We start from the raw sequence: 13,919 nt of genomic DNA on the forward strand, positions 1-13,919 counted from the left end.
AGAATGTGTTTTGGAGTTCTATTGATCGCATTATTAAGATTGATGTTTGTAGGCTTAAAGTTTCTGTATTTAGAATATGAAATATTTCGAATTTAGGGTATTCATATGAGTTGAAAAACTAAATTTTTTGAACCCCTTGAAAACAATATAAAACCAGGACTTGAAAAAAATTTAGAGTGGACCACCCTAACCATTTAGTGGTGCGAAAATAGATGTTGGCCGATTGTTCGACTTTCTCGATGTATCCACAAAATTTCATAAAAATCGTTCCAAAAATATATCAAAAAAAATTTTGGTTGGACCACCCTAACCATTTTATCATATGGAAATTCATGTTGTTCGAATGGCCGACTCTCAGACTTCCCGACATACACAAAAAATTTCGAAAAGATCGTTCCCAGAAGATATAAGAAACTTTGACTGGACCACCCTAACAATTTAGAGGTATGAAAAATAGATGTTGGCCGATTCTCAGACCTACCCGATATGTGTACAAAATTGCATAAAAATCAGTCCAGCCGCTTCGGAGGAGTTTAATAACAAACACTGCGACATGAGATTTTTTATATATTAGAAGATTATATTAAAAATTGTTTTCAAAACTAACTAAGCAATAAGCATGTCATTTAATTTTAGGAATTTTTATTATGAATTTTTTTTTTATTTCAGAAATTTTTCAAAAGAATACTATCTAGATATCTAGATATTCCCACAAAATTTTTATTAGACCCATAAAAACAAAACTTAAACAAAAAATGTTATCAAGCCATTTTCGAGAAATTGATTTAAAAAAAATATTTCCAAAAACCCAGCACTCACACGCTTTAAATTTTGAAATTTAAGAAAATGGAGTATTCGAAAATTTGGCTTGTTCAAATTGTATTGTGCATTCAAAGAGAAAACAGGAAATTCATGGTAGATATGGAAAAAACTATTAACGAAAAATGCTAAGGAAATTAAGTTAATCGGATGATAAGCTTTCAATTTTAATTGCAACAAATTTTCTAAATAAAGTTTTTTAAAAAGTTTGCGTCTGTTTAAATAATTGGTGAGCAAGTGCACCAAGCAACATGTACAAACATTTGAAACGATTTCACCTTTTGAAGGGCAAAACTGCAGATGAAGGTATTTAAGTGCAACACCAGAAATGTTCCTAAAAAATTTCGCAAAATAGCGTCTCTGCAGATCCTTGCGTGTAATATTTTAACTTAAAAATGGTACAAATCCTTAAGGGAGGAAATCCCTCTGGAATTTTTTATTTTTGCATTATTTTTTTTTTTGCGTAATAAATTTATTTATCAACCGAAGAAACTATTTTCAGTGGTCTTAGCCTTAAATGAAACCTCAAAAGTGCCTAGAAAGTCCCGAAACCAATGCGCTCCGAACCTACCATAGTACGAAAACGAAAACTTTAAACGCATTTTTTTCGAAACTAGTGCAATGTAACTCAAAAACTAATGAAGCTATCGACTTGAAATTTGAAGCAAATTACTCCTTAACTTATTGGCCACAACATGAACCTTAAAAAAAATTTGTACAGTAAATATTTTTTTTAACAACTTCTTTGTAAAAAAACATGGTTTTTTTCGTTTTTTTGATTTCTAATTTTTATTTTTCATTTAAAAAAAAAATTTAGGTTCATGCAATGCGTACTAATATCATCTAACGAAAAAAAATTTCCTTTTTGATTTAAGATGATTTCCTGGACCTGTGCATTGCACGGCGTAAACTAGAGGCGTCAACTTTGAAAGGCTCCAGAGCCGCCATTTTGTTATTTTTTCATTTCAAAAAAAAATGTTTCAATACTTAATAATGTCAGTAATATCTTGTCTTTTTCCAAATTTCAATAAGTGCTTTCAGTTTTTCATAAAAAAATATTGAAAAAGGTGTCGTCCAGAGGGATTTCCCCCGCTTGGTGCTTACAGAGATGCACTGTAGAAACGCCATTTTGACTTCTGACCGTGTTATTACAACTTTACGGTTTCATGTTTAAGTTTTTCTCACGATATAAAAAGAGGGCAGTTAGAAGCAGGATTATTCAAAAATTCAAGTTGTTGTTCTCAAAGATGGGCCCGAAACATTTGCTTTTCTTCTTAATATGTAGGGCAGAAGAGGGCACCTTGGGGCACTTCACATTATGACTAAATATAACAATAAAATACCTTTTTCTATTTGAATTGGTAAATTTTGTGGATAAAGACTTACGTCTCAGATCGAAAAAAAAAATTAAATTGCCATAAAACCGTTTTCTATTTTTTTTTTATGTGTGTTGGTATCGTCCAAAATGTTCCAACATAAGTTTTTGAAAAAGGTTTGTCACTGTAAAATTGTACCACTGTATTCAAAACAATTCGTTTTGATACTTTTTTTGGCCAACATTGACCCTGTCCTCTACTTGAATGCTCGTCCTTAAAAACGTATTTAAAAGTTGTTTGCTTAAACGTTCCACCTTTCTCTTTTTTTTATGATTTTTTGGAAATTTGTAGAAACTTGGAAGAAATTTTACTCTACAAAAAACTTGGTAAAATTTTCACTAAAAAAGACCAATATTTTTCTTCCGTGTAAAAACTTTTTAAGGGAGATGGAAATAGGAACTTTTAGAAAAAAATATGTCGACCAGGACATAGGAGCCCCATCAACCAGCAACACTATTATTTTTTTTTACATTTTTCACACTTTTCAACTTTTCAATTTGTGGTCGCTGCTGGATCGATCGTTTGCGCATAGTGTTCTTTTAAAGTTTCGGAAGGAGGACGCGAGTGTGAGATTACTTCATGCAGCCGAATTGGCAGGGGACATAGGTCGAGGCGTTGGGCGATAGTGAACGACATGCTTCCATCGGTTAGGCGCGATGCATTCTCTCTATACCATGCTTCGATATACTTGACTATAAGATGCATTTGGATATCTCCTTGCACCCACCAAAGTCCGCATCGAACAACATGCATATTTTATCGGCAAAATACTACTAGAGTAGCCGCATTTCGCCGATGTTGTTGTTTCAATAAAACTGACAAACTAATATTGAGCGGGCGGTGGTGGTGCTGTGGTGATTCTCTCCAACTCTTTGGATCGGCAGACTAATTTTTCTATTGATACATTCGATACTTATGGATGCCAAAGTGCTGTGTGTTGTTGTTTTACAGAGGCCTACCACCAAACCATACCTAGGTGATGAGATCGCGCCAGACATTTGTTGCATTTGCAAATTTTTTACATCAAGGATGATGATGATGATGGCGGTCGGTATCGTTGGATTTGAGTTTGCTTTTTGTTTTTTTATTTTTTTTTGTTTGTGGAATGTTGCGTACGTTACATTGTTTTGTTTTGTCGTATCTGGAGAATGTAATGTCGACTCAAGAAGGTAAAAAGTATAAATTTCTGCCGAATTGATATACAAGATTCAGGTGTCACTGAAAATGCTATAGGAAGGTGAACCTACGCAAAAACAATATTGTCAGCTATACAAAGTGCAGAGAGCAGTGATATCGTGTTGCAAGAAAATAATGCAATAAAGTTCGACATACAGAAGGCTGATTAAGGATTTACGAATTTATGGAAAATTTTATGCTCTACAGTTTAAATTTTAATAGTCTCACTTGTAGTGTTATCCTTTAGTTTAGAGGATACAAAGGCTAAAAATTCAGTGACGGAATTATTACAACAACAAAGTTTACAAGTAACAGTTTTGAAGCAGGTACGCTGTACGAGCCTCTCAAACCTCATTCAATAGTCTCTTCTGTTCTGAGGCCCCAGCAACTCAACGTACACGGATAAAATCCAACCTTTTGAAATAGGCCTTTTTCAAAAAAAAAAAAAATATTAGTTTTTAATAGGTATTGCGATTTTATTACACAGTTTTTTTTAATAATTTTTTTATTAATTTCAAATACAAAAAAATTAAAACAAAATCAAAAGTATTGAAATATAAGAAAATTTGAATTTAAAACTAATTCCTTTGCACCAAAATTATAACTTTTTGAATTGAATTAAATACTCGTCCTCTTTTTTTTTTAGTACAAGAAAATCGATTAAACTGTATTAAAAACGTAAACGAATATGGAAGCCATTTTAAAAAAGAAATATTTTTTTTTGTGCCTGTATTAAGGGTTATCGCTACCTGGTAAAGTACCTATATAAAACTATTTTGGTTCAGAAAAATGCATTTTGGTAACCTTTTTTTCTGATAGAAAATAAAAAATCTGAATATGCGCTATTTTGAAGGCGCCTTGTGTTTTTTTTTTCGAAGTAAAATGTTATGAATTACTGACAAAATTTGATCGGCAATAAGATTTCACTTCACATAGTTTTTGAAAAAACAAAAAATATATTATGTATATATAAGAGATAATAATATCACCATTATTATATTTATGATCAGTAATAACTTTCAGAAATGTTTTGTTTCCTAAGAGAAAGAAATATCATTATAATAAACTGAAACATTAAATTCAGGAAAACGTCCTTGATTTTTAATACAAAAAAATTTCAATTTCAATAAATTTTGTATTAGACATAAAAATGTTATATAATCAAAGTATTAATTTAAATAAAATTTTGGTGTTGCCTCATATGTAACATAGAACACAGAAGACTTGGCAGCTGATCCTATTCAAAACGTAGCACAAAGGGGTATTTATGAACCTTCAAAAACCGTTTATGAGAATTTTTTTTCACTTAATGAAGTTGTACTTGACTAAAAAAAAACACTGTTTAACAGTAAAAAAGCTTGCTTCAAATGAATTAAGATATAAATAAATTATTTTGGATTTGTAGGTATACAGTATACACTGAAAAAAAAAATGGTGAGTTCTGATATTTATAAATATCAATAAATATTTGATTGTTAAAATGTCACGGTTATATTTGTTTAATTGATAATAAAATATCAAATCGTCAAATTTTTTTTTATTTAAACAGTCAATAATTTTCGCAAAACTAGGATCACATAAATGACAATAAAAGCTAGACGAGCACTTAAGGGTAGAGATTTTTTTTTTGCTTTTGCTTTTTGACATCTTTCACTTAAATATTAAACCAAAAGTGTTAATGAATAACACCGAATGATATCACATTTTACAATCAATTAAAGATTCAAAAACAATAAATATATTTTTTAAATAAAGTACACACCTGCAGCTGAAACTTCCATAAAAATAATTGTATATAAAACAATAAGAAACAAAAAAAAATCAAAGTGTTACCGATGTAATTTTTCACCCGTATAAACTTAGCATGACAACTTTTGAAAAGTTAATTTTTTTTTGGCTCAGTAATTGCCGCATAATTGCCGTGTTTATGCCGTGAAGTCAAAAAAATTGCCGCGCGCTTAGTTTGGTCAGAATCAGAAAAACCAAGTTTGTCATGCTAACTTTATATAAAGTTAGCATGACAACTTTTAATTTTTGATCAATTTCAAGTTTTTTTTCGCTAATTATTTAAAGTTTAATTGCCGTAACTATGCCGTGAAATCGTAAATAAACTATCTCTTTTGGTTTTCTCAAAAAAAAATAAAATCTATTTTTTGTTAACCCTATTCCATATAAAGTTAACATGACACACCCTGTATCTCTTAAATCCTTGGTCAATTTGAAAATTTTTTTGGCCAATTAATTGCCGCATTGGGTTAATATAAAAACTGCAAACTCAAAAAAATTGCCGCGCTTTTGGTTTTTTCAAAAAAAATTAAAAACTGTTTTTGGCCTCATATCGTATAAAGTTAGCATGACAAACCATCTATTTCTTAAATCCTTGGTCAATTTGAAAATTTTTTTGGCCAATTAATTGCCGCATTGGGTTAATATAAAAACTGCAAACTCAAAAAAATTGCCGCGCTTTTGGTTTTTTCAAAAAAAATTAAAAACTGTTTTTGGCCTCATATCGTATAAAGTTAGCATGACAAACCATCTATTTCTTAAATCCTTGGTCAATTTGAAAATTTTTTTGGCCAATTAATTGCCGCATTGGGTTAATATAAAAACTGCAAACTCAAAAAAATTGCCGCGCTTTTGGTTTTTTCAAAAAAAATTAAAAACTGTTTTTGGCCTCATATCGTATAAAGTTAGCATGACAAACCATCTATTTCTTAAATCCTTGGTCAATTTTTGAATTTTTTTGGCCAATTAATTGCCGCATTGGGTTAATATAAAAACTGCAAACTCAAAAAAATTGCCGCGCTTTTGGTTTTTTCAAAAAAAATTAAAAACTGTTTTTGGCCTCATATCGTATAAAGTTAGCATGACAAACCATCTATTTCTTAAATCCTTGGTCAATTTGAAAATTTTTTTGGCCAATTAATTGCCGCATTGGGTTAATATAAAAACTGCAAACTCAAAAAAATTGCCGCGCTTTTGGTTTTTTCAAAAAAAATTAAAAACTGTTTTTGGCCTCATATCGTATAAAGTTAGCATGACAAACCATCTATTTCTTAAATCCTTGGTCAATTTGAAAATTTTTTTGGCCAATTAATTGCCGCATTGGGTTAATATAAAAACTGCAAACTCAAAAAAATTGCCGCGCTTTTGGTTTTTTCAAAAAAAATTAAAAACTGTTTTTGGCCTCATATCGTATAAAGTTAGCATGACAAACCATCTATTTCTTAAATCCTTGGTCAATTTGAAAATTTTTTTGGCCAATTAATTGCCGCATTGGGTTAATATAAAAACTGCAAACTCAAAAAAATTGCCGCGCTTTTGGTTTTTTCAAAAAAAATTAAAAACTGTTTTTGGCCTCATATCGTATAAAGTTAGCATGACAAACCATCTATTTCTTAAATCCTTGGTCAATTTGAAAATTTTTTTGGCCAATTAATTGCCGCATTGGGTTAATATAAAAACTGCAAACTCAAAAAAATTGCCGCGCTTTTGGTTTTTTCAAAAAAAATTAAAAACTGTTTTTGGCCTCATATCGTATAAAGTAAGCATGACAAACCATCTATTTCTTAAATCCCTGGTCAATTTGAAAATTTTTTGGCCAATTAATTGCCGCATTGGGTTAATATAAAAACTGCAAACTCAAAAAAATTGCCGCGCTTTTGGTTTTTTCAAAAAAAATTAAAAACTGTTTTTGGCCTCATATCGTATAAAGTTAGCATGACAAACCATCTATTTCTTAAATCCTTGGTCAATTTGAAAATTTTTTTGGCCAATTAATTGCCGCATTGGGTTAATATAAAAACTGCAAACTCAAAAAAATTGCCGCGCTTTTGGTTTTTTCAAAAAAAATTAAAAACTGTTTTTGGCCTCATATCGTATAAAGTTAGCATGACAAACCATCTATTTCTTAAATCCTTGGTCAATTTGAAAATTTTTTTGGCCAATTAATTGCCGCATTGGGTTAATATAAAAACTGCAAACTCAAAAAAATTGCCGCGCTTTTGGTTTTTTCAAAAAAAATTAAAAACTGTTTTTGGCCTCATATCGTATAAAGTTAGCATGACAAACCATCTATTTCTTAAATCCTTGGTCAATTTGAAAATTTTTTTGGCCAATTAATTGCCGCATTGGGTTAATATAAAAACTGCAAACTCAAAAAAATTGCCGCGCTTTTGGTTTTTTCAAAAAAAATTAAAAACTGTTTTTGGCCTCATATCGTATAAAGTTAGCATGACAAACCATCTATTTCTTAAATCCTTGGTCAATTTGAAAATTTTTTTGGCCAATTAATTGCCGCATTGGGTTAATATAAAAACTGCAAACTCAAAAAAATTGCCGCGCTTTTGGTTTTTTCAAAAAAAATTAAAAACTGTTTTTGGCCTCATATCGTATAAAGTTAGCATGACAAACCATCTATTTCTTAAATCCTTGGTCAATTTGAAAATTTTTTTGGCCAATTAATTGCCGCATTGGGTTAATATAAAAACTGCAAACTCAAAAAAATTGCCGCGCTTTTGGTTTTTTCAAAAAAAAATTAAAAACTGTTTTTGGCCTCATATCGTATAAAGTTAGCATGACAAACCATCTATTTCTTAAATCCTAGGTCAATTTGAAAATTGTTTTGGCCAATTAATTGCCGCATTGGGTTAATATAAAAACTGCAAACTCAAAAAAATTGCCGCGCTTTTGGTTTTTTCAAAAAAAAATAAAAACTGTTTTTGGCCTCATATCGTATAAAGTTAGCATGACAAACCATCTATTTCTTAAATCCTTGGTCAATTTGAAAATTTTTTTGGCCAATTAATTGCCGCATTGGGTTAATATAAAAACTGCAAACTCAAAAAAATTGCCGCGCTTTTGGTTTTTTCAAAAAAAATTAAAAACTGTTTTTGGCCTCATATCGTATAAAGTTAGCATGACAAACCATCTATTTCTTAAATCCTTGGTCAATTTGAAAATTTTTTTGGCCAATTAATTGCCGCATTGGGTTAATATAAAAACTGCAAACTCAAAAAAATTGCCGCGCTTTTGGTTTTTTCAAAAAAAATTAAAAACTGTTTTTGGCCTCATATCGTATAAAGTTAGCATGACAAACCATCTATTTCTTAAATCCTTGGTCAATTTGAAAATTTTTTTGGCCAATTAATTGCCGCATTGGGTTAATATAAAAACTGCAAACTCAAAAAAATTGCCGCGCTTTTGGTTTTTTCAAAAAAAATTAAAAACTGTTTTTGGCCTCATATCGTATAAAGTTAGCATGACAAACCATCTATTTCTTAAATCCTTGGTCAATTTGAAAATTTTTTTGGCCAATTAATTGCCGCATTGGGTTAATATAAAAACTGCAAACTCAAAAAAATTGCCGCGCTTTTGGTTTTTTCAAAAAAAATTAAAAACTGTTTTTGGCCTCATATCGTATAAAGTTAGCATGACAAACCATCTATTTCTTAAATCCTTGGTCAATTTGAAAATTTTTTTGGCCAATTAATTGCCGCATTGGGTTAATATAAAAACTGCAAACTCAAAAAAATTGCCGCGCTTTTGGTTTTTTCAAAAAAAATTAAAAACTGTTTTTGGCCTCATATCGTATAAAGTTAGCATGACAAACCATCTATTTCTTAAATCCTTGGTCAATTTGAAAATTTTTTTGGCCAATTAATTGCCGCATTGGGTTAATATAAAAACTGCAAACTCAAAAAAATTGCCGCGCTTTTGGTTTTTTCAAAAAAAAATTAAAAACTGTTTTTGGCCTCATATCGTATAAAGTTAGCATGACAAACCATCTATTTCTTAAATCCTAGGTCAATTTGAAAATTGTTTTGGCCAATTAATTGCCGCATTGGGTTAATATAAAAACTGCAAACTCAAAAAAATTGCCGCGCTTTTGGTTTTTTCAAAAAAAAAATAAAAACTGTTTTTGGCCTCATATCGTATAAAGTTAGCATGACAAACCATCTATTTCTTAAATCCTTGGTCAATTTGAAAATTTTTTTGGCCAATTAATTGCCGCATTGGGTTAATATAAAAACTGCAAACTCAAAAAAATTGCCGCGCTTTTGGTTTTTTCAAAAAAAATTAAAAACTGTTTTTGGCCTCATATCGTATAAAGTTAGCATGACAAACCATCTATTTCTTAAATCCTTGGTCAATTTGAAAATTTTTTTGGCCAATTAATTGCCGCATTGGGTTAATATAAAAACTGCAAACTCAAAAAAATTGCCGCGCTTTTGGTTTTTTCAAAAAAAATTAAAAACTGTTTTTGGCCTCATATCGTATAAAGTTAGCATGACAAACCATCTATTTCTTAAATCCTTGGTCAATTTGAAAATTTTTTTGGCCAATTAATTGCCGCATTGGGTTAATATAAAAACTGCAAACTCAAAAAAATTGCCGCGCTTTTGGTTTTTTCAAAAAAAATTAAAAACTGTTTTTGGCCTCATATCGTATAAAGTTAGCATGACAAACCATCTATTTCTTAAATCCTTGGTCAATTTGAAAATTTTTTTGGCCAATTAATTGCCGCATTGGGTTAATATAAAAACTGCAAACTCAAAAAAATTGCCGCGCTTTTGGTTTTTTCAAAAAAAATTAAAAACTGTTTTTGGCCTCATATCGTATAAAGTTAGCATGACAAACCATCTATTTCTTAAATTGGAAAATAGGAAAACTACTTTCTTTATCAGATTTTTATTTTCTTGGCTATTTTGCTTTGCCATTATCAAAAATCTAAAATTTAAAAGTACTGTGCTTAGGGCCGGTTTGTTCACACTCGATTATCTTTTTATCAATAATTTTTCTATGGAATAATCCTTGATTAAAATATAATCTACTGTGAACAAACTGGGGCTTAATCTACTTCGATTTCATGAATTTGTTTTATTTCCATTTAAAATTGGATCTTAAAAATAAAATTTTTTAGTACCAGTGTGGTACCAGAACGCTCATTAGTAAGCCTGATAAAGAAAGTAGTTTTCCTATTTTTAAATTTTCTCAAAAACTAGAAGGCATAGAAACATATGGTTTTCAGTATTTGATAAGGAATTTATTGAGGTAGTTTACTTTATCAATTTATCCCGTAATGAAACCCAAAGTCTTGACAAAATAGTATTCAATGTATTTTTTTAAACTTCTTTTTCACAATTGTTGACTTTGAAATCGATTATTTCGAAAACAACTGTTTAAAATAACTTGGTTTAAAAACTATAATTAAGTGTACAATTCTAGCTTCTGAAATAGGTATCATTCCTAACTGTAAGTGTTGCCATTGGTTTTTAATAATTTTTTGTTTGATTTTTTAGAAAACTGCCAGTCCCGCCTAAAGGGGAGACCAAAAATGATTGTATTGAATATCTCTACTAAAAACAGTTTTTAATTCTCGGCGCCTAAGTTATCGTACTCGAGCCTTGCGTTGATATGAATTTTTCTCGAAAAAAACACGTTTACGGGGGGTATCTCGAAAAAGGAAGCTAATCCGATTTTGGTAAAAACGGATTATGATTGCTGAGGCCTTCAGGAAAAAAGCCTCATCTTTAGTTTTTGTCGTCATTTTAGGTCAACCTTAAACTTGTTCAGGCTCACTGTGGCCAAGAGTAAAATTCAGCGACGGAATTAACTTTACAAAAAAGCTTCTAACTAACTTTCTTTTAAAGAAGTTGCGCTGCTACTCTTAATTCTTACTTATTATTAGTCTCTTCAATTTTCAGAAGGTGAAACAGCTGACTCCAGTAAAAAGTCTAGTACAATAATTAATAAACCTACTCTACAATACCCCATAGGAAAACCAACTTTGGATTCTTAAGCTTTAAGTAGGTTAGGTAGCTCAAATATTTGTCCCTAAATCCCTCATCACATCAAACCTTTTGGGACACCTTCAAACCCATTAGCGGATTTGATTAGAAAGAACTTTTTGAACCTACCGCCATCTTTAAAAAAAAATACACCTTCAAACAAAATATGAACCTTCTTATAAAATCGAACAGGTCTCACGATTGTCTCAACAAATCTCCAAAAACATCTGTCACCAGCTGTCATTTTATTTAAACAAAATAAAAAAAAAAACAAAAAAAATGTCACTTGTTGATTGTTATTCTTCGAAATCAATTGGAATTTCATCATCAAAATATCCAAAAAAGTCAATTCGACAGGTTCTTGCCAAAGGTCCATCATGACAAGAGAAATAAACAAAAAAAAAAAAACAAAAATTCATCATCACAACGGGATTAGAGGGCCCTCAAATAGGATTAAGCTACGTGATGATGAGGATGGTGGTTCGTTTGTTCCAAACTTCCATTAAAATTTGATCGAACACAACGATAAGTGGAATTATTTGACTTTTTCAATTAAAGTATAGACCCCCCCCCCCCCTTCCTCTCCCTGCCCATTGTTGAACCTGTGTATAATCTCTATTGAAACCTGAGAAAAGCTTCGGGAATTTATGTCTTAATTTTGATTTGGATTTTTATTTTTCAATTATTAGATTCGTTTCGGAGAAAGTGCGGAATTTAAGAGGCTTGTTTAAGCTTCGATGCATTTATCTAGAGAAAAATTCAAAGTGTAATGGAAACTTTTGGTTAAAAATGAACTTTTTAAGGTCCAACACCCGCTTCCATCGTCAAGTTGGCACCTTCTTCGACTTTTTTTTTTTTTTTTCTTATGAGGTGGATTTAGGTACCTTTACTAGAACCGAAATTCAATTAGAGAAGTGTTCGCCCGTTGACCTTAATCCACATCACGGGTTAAGTTAGGTATAGTGTACATAATAGAAGAGGTGAATCTGGGCTGTAAATGGAAGTATTGGTACCTATACTTTTGTCGTGATGTTCGATTTATATCGGGAGGAGACCCTTTCAAGCGACTGGTCATACAATTTTTTTTTTCGTCAGTCAGTTTGTGCCACATTCATTGGCGTTGTATCTATGTGCATACACATTAAACGTGGAAAAGTAGTTTTTTTTTTATTTTGATGAAAAGAAGAGGGAGGGAGAGGGTAACATTTAGTTGTAACAACAAGAAAGCAGTGAATTCATGCTGAAGAAGGTGGAATTTATCGATACGACAACACGACTATGGCAACTATGTCGCGATTGGGTGACACATGTCAATTTCTAAGTAGAAAGTTTTGAATAATGAGGGATTTAATTTCAAGGGCCTAATTAGATTTGGACAGTTTCTTTTATTTTTTTTGTTTGTGGCATTGTTTTGGGAAATTTTTTCAATATTGAACGAAATACACAGAAAAGGGTACCTATTTGTCTGATTAGCTTTCGAAGAAAATGAACGTTGAATCAATTTATAATAAACTTGTTTGGAACCCTTTTACTCAAAAATCAATCTGAGGCATTCCAACAAAAAAAAATTCTATGACAAAACTGAATCGACTGTTGGAATCATCGTTGAAAAAACAAATTAAAATTTTCTAAAACTATAGATCCTTAGCCTTTAGATTTATAGGAAAACAACATAACTCTAACACTCATTAAGTATGTGCTAATGAGAATTTGGTTAGGACTTTGTAATTTGCGCCTCCTATTAATTTTGAATTAGGTATGTCAGAAATATGATTTTTTAAGCCAAACATAAAAAACTACATGTGTTGGAAATATACTAAAAAAAGGAATTTCATAATACAAAATAATAAGTCGTTGTAGCCGGTTAGTTTTTTTAATAGTTTCTAAGACAAAGTGTCACAAGCCGAAAATCGACGATTTTGAGGAGAGCCGTTTTGAGCTTATAAATAACAGGGATGAAAGTGAAAATAACCAAAAAAATATTTTTAAAACGTTTAATTATGAGAAGAAGAAAAGTGCCTATTAGACAGGGAGTTAGAATAAATTACACTGTGCTAACAAAATCAGGTTTCAAAATATACCTACGCGAGTGGAGACCTGTTACGTTTTGTAGAGCTAGTCGCACTGACTACAAAACGGTATTTAAAAAGTAACTTACACCCCTAAAATCTGGAGTTAGGGACAAAAAACGGTATTTTGGACCTTAAGCCATTGAAAAAATTCTAGCTTCGTCAAATGTTTACCAATTTTTGATTTTTTATAGTTTCTGATATAATAAGATGCCTTCTATGTTTTGAGAAAATTGAAAAATAATTTTATCAGATTTTTTTCTTTTTTCAAATTATTTTTTTTTTCTATTTTTTTTTATTTTTCAATTTTCTCAAAACATAGAAGGCATAGAAACATACAGTTTTCACTGTTCGATAAGCAATCAATTGAGGCATGTTTCTACATGAGCCAACTTTTTATTAAAATTCACAGTCTGTAATAAATGAGTTTTTTTTTTAATTTTTGTTCGTCTATTTTTAATTTTAAAATCGATTATTTCAAAAACAATTGCTTGAAATATATTGATTTAAAAATTAGAAGTAAATTTACAGTTCTGCCTTTCGGAAATGGGATCACTTATAACTGTAGGTGTTGCCGTTGTTTTTTATTAATTTTTTTTTATTTTAATAAGTACCCCTCCGCCCTCCCTCCTTAAGGGGGTAGATAGACCCCCCCCTTCCATAGTAAAAAATGAGTGTATTGAACTCCT

The sequence above is a fragment of the Episyrphus balteatus genome, chromosome 1, assembly GCF_945859705.1.
Source record: "Episyrphus balteatus chromosome 1, idEpiBalt1.1, whole genome shotgun sequence".
NCBI classification, from domain to species: Eukaryota; Metazoa; Arthropoda; class Insecta; order Diptera; family Syrphidae; genus Episyrphus; species Episyrphus balteatus.